Source organism: Jaculus jaculus, chromosome 19 (genome assembly GCF_020740685.1).
Source record: "Jaculus jaculus isolate mJacJac1 chromosome 19, mJacJac1.mat.Y.cur, whole genome shotgun sequence".
Classification (NCBI taxonomy): domain Eukaryota; kingdom Metazoa; phylum Chordata; class Mammalia; order Rodentia; family Dipodidae; genus Jaculus; species Jaculus jaculus.
In genome coordinates, this window is record NC_059120.1 from 35,966,144 (window position 1) to 35,976,137 (window position 9,994).

Genomic DNA, 9,994 nt, shown 5'->3' on the forward strand with positions numbered 1-9,994 from the left:
TCAAGTCCAGGCTGGCCTGGAATTCACTATGTAGTCTCAGGGTGGCCTTGAATTTACAGGGATCCTCTTACCTCTGCCTCCCCAGTGCTTGGATTAAAGTTGTGTGCCACCACGCCTGGCTGCTCTGGAAGACCACCTGGGTGGCCACCTTCCTCAGGTCATGCGAACATGGAGTTCATTTTCTCACCACACACTGCTTTCATACGTGTTCAGTTCATCACTGTGGCCCAGGACAAGCATGCTCTTTTATGGAAAGAAATGTTTGCCAAAGAGTTATCAGATTTTTATATCATACTGACAGTATCTCCTTCCTGTTCCAAACTGCTGAAGCTTCGGGAGTGTATAGTATCAAGCCTTAAGTCTTCATCCTATTACTCAGCATTTTCACTCCTGGTCTTGCCTTCTATTTCTTCACCAAATTCCAGTTTGGCTTATTTAAAAACTTGGTATGTGTCAGATATTTTTTGACCTACTTTTTTTATAAAGTCCTTTTTCTACCTTCCATTTCTCATGCCACAATCTTGGCTGATCTGGGCTCCTGGAATCCTATTCCAGTCTTCTCTGCCCAAGTGAATCTGTTCCAGTTTAGTTCATAGCTTGTAAAGAATAGCATTCAGTCATCAGGAAAAGGGCAAGGGGGAGTGGCTGTACGGCTACATGGGGATTAGACTGGAGCTGGCAAGACATCAAGCTCCCAGGCTGACCCAGGGACAGGCTGACTCACTGTTCTTGCTTTGGATAAGTGGTCTCTCCTTGTCTTATACGTGACCCCTCACTGAGTGCTCACTCCTCTCCTGACCAGCTTATTCTTTTTCTAAACTATTGACAACTTCCATAAATATAGATAATATACCATGATCATAATCTCCCACCACATTCCCTTTTCCCTTTTCCCAACCTCCTCTCCACTGAATCCCTTCTTCTGCCCAATTGGTCTCCCTTATTTTATTGCTATCATTTTCCCTCTTATTATGCAGATCTCATGTAGGCAGCATCAGCTACTGTGAGGTCATGAATACCAATCATTTGTTTCTGGAAGACAGTATTGTAAGTAGTCTTCCCCTTTGGCTCTACATTCTTTTCACCATCGTTCGCACAATGCCCCCTGAGCTTGGAGAGCATGATAGAGATGTTTCACGTAGTGTGGAACACTGCACCGTCACTTCTCAGCACTACGGTGAGTTGTGAATCTCCCAGCACCCAGCTTATTCTTCCTACCCCACCGTTTCTATTACACTATGACCTTAGCTTCCCTGTGCTTTAGCTTGCCTGGTCTAGACTCTCCAGCCCCATTTTTGCCTCAGGTATCACCCAGACTAAATCTGTTAGCATCCACCTGTGCTGCCAGCTCTGTAACGTGGTTTCCCAAGTCCAGATTCCAGAGAAGAATCTGATCTACATGGTTTTTGTGCTGGACCAAATCACAGATCTCAGGCTGCCCAAGGGTGATCACATCCTGGGTCAGATATCTGCTCCGGTCAGGTAACCTTGGCAAAGGTCCTTAGTGGAGACCTGAGTTGGGGTATTTCCACATGGGCAGTTTGGAGCATGAGATGGCACTCTTCTGTTATAATGGCCTTGAAAAGCTGGCTGAGGTCATATCTCCTCTCTGTTCCCTTTCTCATTTATTTGCTATCCACAATATTGTACTTTTAATTATTCATGTTGCATTTATTCTTATAACTGAGAATTATGGTTTGAATCTCACATGTCCTCAAAAGGCCCTAATACTGAAGGCTTGGTAGTCAGTCTGTTGTGTTATGGGGAGGTAGGCCAACTGGAAAATAAGTCAGGTCATCCAGAGCATGCCTTTGAAAGGGACATTAGAACCTGGGCCTTTTCATCTCTTTCCTTTCTTCCTGTCTACCATGAGGTAAAAGAGGCAGTATTCCACTGTACACTCCCCACAAACAAAGCAACCGTGTGACCATGGACTGAAGCCTCCAGATCAGTGAACCAAAGGAAGATATTTCCTCCTCTTAAGACAATTATCTCAGGTATTTTGAAGCAGCATTGGATACTACCACAATAGATAGTAAATAACTTGAGATCTTGGACTCTTTTTTTTGTGTGGGAAGGGGGGTTCGAGGTAGGGTCTCACTCTAGCCCAGGCTGACCTGGAATTCACTATGTAGTCTCAGGCTGGCCTCGAACTCATGGTGATCCTCCTACCTCTGCCTCCCAAGTGCTGAGATTAAAGGCGTGCACCACTACGCCCAGCTGAGATCTTGGACTCTTAAAAATGAGGCTCATGAATCTTACAACCAAGGTTAATGGCCATCCAACCTGAACTATTAGTGACATATTTTCAAATACTGTCCCTTGATGTTTCTGAAAATCACTGTGATATTTCAAGAAGTCCAACCTTCTAGGGTATTTGTTTCTAGGATACTTCATATATAGAATTGACACACAAAAAAATCCATGTCCCAATTTTAATGGTTGAAATATGGCTGCGGTATTCATAAGGGATAGAGAACTTCCTTAAAGGTGGTAATAGAGGGCAACTGACATGCTGGAGAGATAAAATAATCATGTGAGTACAACCTAAGCTGGTGGAGTCACTATGGAAATAAGCATGAAGGTTTCTCAGAAAACAGAAAACAGATGACCCAGCTATACACCTCTACTGAATATTTACCCAAAGAATTCTAAAGTCAGCATAGTATGGACATGTCTGTGCATTCCTACTTACTTCCCCACTAGTCACAGCAGGTAGGATATGGAACCAGCCTAATTGCTCATCAGGAGACAAATGATAGACTGGAAAGATGGTTCAGTGGTTAAGGCACTTGCCTGAAAAGCCAAAGGACCTGGGTTCGATTCCCCAGGACTCATGTAAACCAAGATGGCACATGTATATGGAGTTCATTTACAGCAGCTGAAGGCCCTTGAGTGCCCATTCTTTCTATCTGCCTCTTTCACTCTCTCTAATAGATAAAATAAAAGAATAAAATTTTTTAAAATTTAATTTTTATTAACATTTTCCATAATTATAACAAAAATCCTATGGTAATACCCTCCCTCCCTCCCACACTTTCCCCTTTGACATTCCATTCTCCATCATATTACCTCCCCATCTCAATCATTGTACTTACATATATACAATACCAACCTATTAAGTACCTTCCTCCCTTCCTTTCTCTTCCCTTTATATTTCCTTTTTAACTTGCTGGCCTCTGCTACTTAGTATTTTCCTTCTCACGTAGAAGCCCAATCACCTGTAGCTAGGATCCACATATGAGAGAGAACATGTGGTGCTTGGCTTTCTGGGCCTGGGTTACCTCACTTAGTATAATCCTTTCCAGATCCACCCATTTTTCTGCAAATTTCATAACTTCATTTTTCTTTACCGCTGAGTAGAACTCCATTGTATAAATGTGCTACATCTTCATTATCCACTCATCAGTTGAGGGACATCTAGGCTGGTTCCATTTCCCAGCTATTATAGATTGAGCAGCAATAAACATGGTTGAGCACGTATTTCTAAAGAAATGAGATGAGTCCTTAGGACAAATACCTAGGAGTGCTATAGCTGGGTCATATGGTAGATCAATCTTTAGCTGTTTTAGGAACCTCCACACTGATTTCCACAATGGCTGGACCAGATTGCATTCCCACCAATCTGACAGGAGTGAGATGGAATCTCAATGTAATTTTAATCTGCATTTCCCTGATGACTAGTGACATAGAACATTTTTTAGATGCTTATATGCCAAGAATAAAAAATTTTAAAAGACATGAATGGCTAAAGAAATATGTATGAAGTTTATTCATCTGTAAAAAAGAATGAAAGTATGTCATTTAAAGGAAAATGGATGGACTGGGGATATCAAACTAAGTGAAATACACCAGACTTAGGAAGGCAAATATCATGTATTCTTTTATATGCAGAATCTCAATTTTACATGCATATGAAAATAGACTATTAGGAGAGAGAAAAGGAGGGTCTAAAAGCAGTGGAGGGAAAGAACAAAATAGGATAAAAGAACAAAAGGATAACTGGAGGAAGAAAGATAAAATAATCATGTTTTCTTTCATGTAAAATCAAGATTTAACTCTGTGTGAGTGTGAGTGTGTGTGTGCATGCATGTGTGTGTGTGTATCAGGAACTATTAGGTCATAGATATCATGCCACTTATTTGTACATATAAAGCCAGATGCACAAAGTGGCACATGCATCTGGAGTTTGTTTGCAATGGCTAGAAACCCTGGCATACCCATTCTCTCTCTCTCTCTCTCTCTCTCTCTCTCTCTCTCTCTCTCTCTCTGCTTCTCTCTTCTCCATATCTCTCTGCTTGCAAATAAATACATAAATGAAATATTTTTTAAAACTTTAATAATTTTTTAAAAGAACAAGTGACAATAATGTTGGTGAGGGAATGGTGAAAGATGAACATTTCTACATTGTTAATGTGAATGTAAACTGGTATAGACATTGTGAAAATCAGTATGGAGGTTCCTGAGATAGATAAAGATAGATTTACTATAGGATCCAGCTATACCACTCCTAGGCATATACCTTAAGGTCTCTATTCACTACCTTAGAGATATTTTCTAATCTGTGTTTATTGCTGCTATATTCAAAATAGCTAGGAAATGGAACCAGCCTAGATGTTCTTCAACTGATGAATCAATAATGAAGATATGGTACATTTACACAATGGAGTTTTATGCAGTGGTAAAGAAAAATGAAATTATGAGCCAGGTGTGGTGGCACATGCCTTTAATCCCAGCACTCAGGAGGCAGAGGTCAGAGGATCATCATGAGTTCGAGGCTATCCTGGGACTACATAGTGAATTCCAGATCAGCCTGGGCTAGAATGACACCATACCTCTAAACACCAAGAGAAAAAAAAAAAAAAGAAATTATCAGGGAAATGGAAGGATCTTAAAAGGATTGTACTAAGTGTGGTACATTTCAGTGCCAGAGGTGGGAGACCTTCCAGTGAGTTGTTGGCCTGGGAGGCCCCTGATACCTCCAAAACATTACAGGCCATTGCCAAGGCGATTGGTTGCCCACCAGAACTACATAGTAAGACTCTATTGAAGACGCTACATGCTTGGACTACAGGTCACTGAGAAATCAAGCTGGAGCTGAGCTGGAAGCCTCCTCCCAACTGAATGCTGGTAAGAGCTATACAGCATACAGTCTTTTGGGAGAGAGGTCATCAATGGTGTCAAACAGCAGTAAACCCTTCAAGCCTATGGTTGGCCAGCCAGGCCTAATGTGACAACAGGTGCAATAGTGGCATATCTGTTATGGGAGAGCCAACTGCTCTCTGATTGGACTGGAGGCCAGCTTCACAGGAGAGAATACATGCCTGGTACTGAAAACCTAGTCAAAAGCCAATGGCTAGGGATATCATAAGTCCTAGGATTAGTGACTACGGTTATCTAGCTAAATGCATATATTATACCTACCAAACTGCCCTCTTAGCACTTATTTTTATGCTCATATATTAATGCTACTCTCACTTTTGGTTTGACAAGCTTCTCTTTTATTTATTTGAGGCAGAGAAAGAAACACACACACACCCACACACACACACACAAAGACACACACACAGAGTATGTGTGCACCAGGGCCTCCTGCCACTGCAAACAAACTTGACACATGTGCCACTTTGTGCATCTGGCTTTATGTGGGTACTGGAGAATCAAACCTGGGCCATCAGGCTTTGCAAACCAGTGCATTTAGCGGATGAACTATCTGTCCAGCTGAAAAATATTTTTATTTATATTTGTGATGAAAAATAGACAGACAGAGAGAGAGAGAGAGAGAGAGAGAGAGAGAGAGAGAGAATAGCAGGACCCCTTACTGTTGCAAACAAAGCCCAGATGCATGCATCCTTTTGTGCATCTGGCTTTATGGGGTACTGGGGAATAGAACCCAGGCTGGCAGATTTTGCAGGCAAGCATATTTAACCTGAGACATCTCTCCAGCCCCAAGAAACTTCTCTTTACAGATGGTAGTGACCACTGGGGTGATTCAAACCTCACTAAGGTGCTGAGAAGTGACAGTGGAGTGTTCAGCACAAAGTGAGACATCTCTATAACATCTTTCAAGGCCCAGGAACCATTGGGGAAAAGGTGGCAGCAAGAATGCAAGCACCAAAGGAAGGGGAGGACTGCTTACGACGTCTTCTTCCAGACGCAAAGTGGCCTTGAGATCCGTGACCTCACAGTGGTTGACACTACCTACACAAGACATGCATAATAGGAGGAAAAAAAAATGATGACATCAAAGTAGAAGAGAGGCTACCTAGAAAGAACAGAGATTCAGTGGAGAGGGGGTTGGGAGGGAGAAAAAAGAGGGTAGTGAAAGGGGATTATGATCATGGTATATTGTCTATATTTGTGAAAATTGTCAATAAAGAGTTAAAAGATAAAATTAAACTCTCAAGAAAAAACGGTGTACAAGAAATAAATTCATATACATATATGATGTGCCAAAATGAAATCAGGCAATATAAAAACTTAAATAGACCTAATAAAGCAATGAGATGAAGCAGTAATAAATGATACCCCCCAGGCAGATTCACTGCCAAATTCTACCAGACCTTTAACTAAGAGCTAACACTGATGTCCCTCAGACTATTCCATAAATTAGAAGGAAAGAATGGTATCAAACTCATTTTATGAAACCAGTATTATTCTGATATCAAAGCCAGATACGGACACATCAACAAAAGCCCAACTATGGACCAATTTCCTTGATGAACCGAGATTTAGAAATTCTCAATAAAATACTCACAAACTAAATTCAACAACACATTTACTAGACCATACATTACAATCAAATTGGTTTGATTCCAGGAACGTAAAAATAGTTCAACATATGAAACCAATAAAGACAATACAGCACATAAATAAAATATACCTGGGGACAGAAATCACATGGTCTTATCAATATGTACAGAAAAGGGTCTTGGAAGGTTCAAATCCCTATATAATAAAAAGCCATGAAAGAATTAGAAGTCATTGTGTGTGGTGGCACATGCCTTTAATCCCAGCACTCAAGAGGCAGAGGTAGGAGGATTGCCATGAGTCTGAGGCCAGCTTGAGACTACATAGTGAATTTCAGGTCAGCCTGGGCTAAACTGACAGCCTATATATGACATTTATAGCCAACCTTTTAGTATTAAATAAATATGATGCACCTCAATTTTCCAATGATGTGCTTCACATAACTAATAAAAACAATTGTCAAATTCATATGAAAACACAAATGAGCCTAGCTAGCCAATGAATCCTTAGACAGAAAGAACAGTATTAGAGGTATCACAATAACTTATTTCAAACTATACTATGAAGCCATAGTAGCAAAAACAGCATGGTATCATCATGTGCAGCTACACCTACGTTCACGTACAAATACAGACCTTGGAGGAAAGACAGCTTTATTAACTAATAGTTAATTAGTGCAGAAGAATGAACTGGATCCCTAGCATTAAGGGAAATGAATGGAGCAGCTGCTGGCAGACTCACTGCTGAACCTCCCACTTCTCTTGGCTCTAACTAGAAAAGTTCAACTGTCACTGTGTTGTTTTTTTTTTTTCTTTCCCCCTTTCTTCTTTCTTGCTCTTCTTTGGATGCCAACTGAAATACTAAGCATGCTTCCCTTGACACTGAGGGGCTTTCCCACCTTTTCCTCAGTAAATTTCCTTCACCTTATTTAGAAAAAAGACAAGAAATGAAAACAAGTGGATGTGAGGATAAAGAAGCATATATACCTTTATAAACTGCTGGGGGAAATGGAAACTAGTGCAGCTACTATGGAAGGCAGTATGGAGGTTTCTTAAAAAAATATACATATAGTGGGTCTATCTATCTATCTATCTATCTATCTATCTATCTATCTATCTATCTATCTATCTATCTGTCTGGACCCACCATATAAGCCAGCTATACAACTCCCATTAGAGGGTTTTAACTCAGTATGCAGATATACTTGCACACACATGTTTATTGCAGTGCTATTCATAACAGTCAAGTTATGAAGCTAGTTTAAATGCCCATCAACAAATGACTAGATAAAGGAAATGTAGTAGGGCCCGGGGGGAGATGACTCAGCTGTTAAAGGCAATAGCTTACAAATCCTGCTTGCCTCAGTTCAATTCCCTAGCACTCATGTAAAGCCAGATGCAAAAAAGTAGTGCAAGCATCTGGTATTATTTGTAGTAGTAATAGGCCCTGGTATGTGTGATATCATTGGCAGGAAAATAGAAAGAAATATAAATTATGTTAGAAATAAACCAGACCCCCTTCAAAAATCCCCCAAAGCCAGACATAGTGGTGCATGCCTTTAACTTCAGTACTCAGGAGGCAGAAGTCGGAGGATCACCATGAGTTGAAGGCCAGCCTAGGACTACAGAGTGAATTCCAGGCCAGTCTGGGCTAGAGTGAGACTCTGACTTACTCCCCCCCACTTAAAAAAGAAATAAACCAGACTTGGAGAGACAAATATCATATATATTCTCTCACATGTAAAATCTAAGTTTAAGTGTGTGTGTGTGTGTGTGTGTGTGTGTGTGTGTGTGTGTGTATAATATGTGACATGAAAGTAGAAGGTAGACTATTGGGGAGATGAAAAGGCCTAAAAGAAGAGGGTGATGGGGAAAGAAAAGCATTATATTTTGTCTCATGCAGAATCTAGAAATTCTCAGTAAAATACTTACATACCAAATTCAACAACACATTTAATAGATCATACATCACAATAAAATTGGTTTTATTCCAGGAATGTAAAAATAGTTCAACATATGAAACCAATACAGACAATACATCACATAAATAAATAAATGTACCTGGGGACAGAAATCTCATGATCCTCCCAATAGATACAGAAAAGTCATGAAGAAATTAGAAGTAGAAGAAACACACCTTAACATGGTAAAGGCTATATATGACAAATTTATAGCCAACGTTTTAGTATCAGATGAATGTGATGCACATCAAACTTCCAATGAGGACATGAGCCCATACAAAACTGTGTTCTCGAATGCTCATCTCAGCATTATCCACAGTAGCCAAAAACATAGAAATGGCCAAAATCTCCATTAACTGTTATATGGATAACTAAAATGTACCATATCCAACAATGGGATTTTTTTGGATCAGAGAGAATGAAGTATTGACACATCACATCATGTGAAGGAGCCTTGAAACAACGTGGTGGGAGAAGTCAGATACGATAGGTCATGGTTGTAGTCAGCTACATGCTACTGGGATACACTTCCAAACCAGACAGTTTATGGAAGGAAGGGATTTATTCGAAGCTTACAGATCCAGGGAAGTTCCACTGATGGCAGAAGAAGCTGTCCCCTTTTGACAGATCCAAGCAGAGAGATGACACCAAACAGCCAGCACCAAAAGCAAGCAGCAGGAGCCCAGGCAGAACTTGCTCTTGCATCCCTTAGGATGAAATAAAAATCTGCCCCTGTGACATATTTCCTACCCTTCCCCACCACCCCAGTAGGAGTTTGCCTGCTAGAGGAAGAAGCTGCAGTCTCAGTTGGGGGACATATGTTCAAATATCACATTCTGCCCCTGGCTTCCATAGACTCATAATCGCCCTGCATTGTCAATTGTATTCAGTCCAACTTCAAAGATCCCATAGTCTTCACCAACTTAAGATTGTTTCAAAGTCTCATCTGAGATTTAAGACTGTCTTTTTACTCTGAGTCTGGTAAAATTAAACAAGTTACATGCCTTTAAAATATAATGACACAGAGTAAACATTTCCATTGTTATAAGGCATAACAAGATGAGATTGGATCAATACAAAATCAATAACCATTAGGCAAAAATTAAAAATCTGCAGGTCAAGTCCAGTATCTATAACCAGTGACAAGTCTCTGGGTTTTCCAATTCCAGCCCTCCAGCTGGGCTGAGTAGCCATGGAAAACTGACATCCTGAGCCCACAGCATTCCATGATAGCCCTTGCATAATCCTGGTATGTCTAAAACATTTTTGTGTCTCCATGCAAAC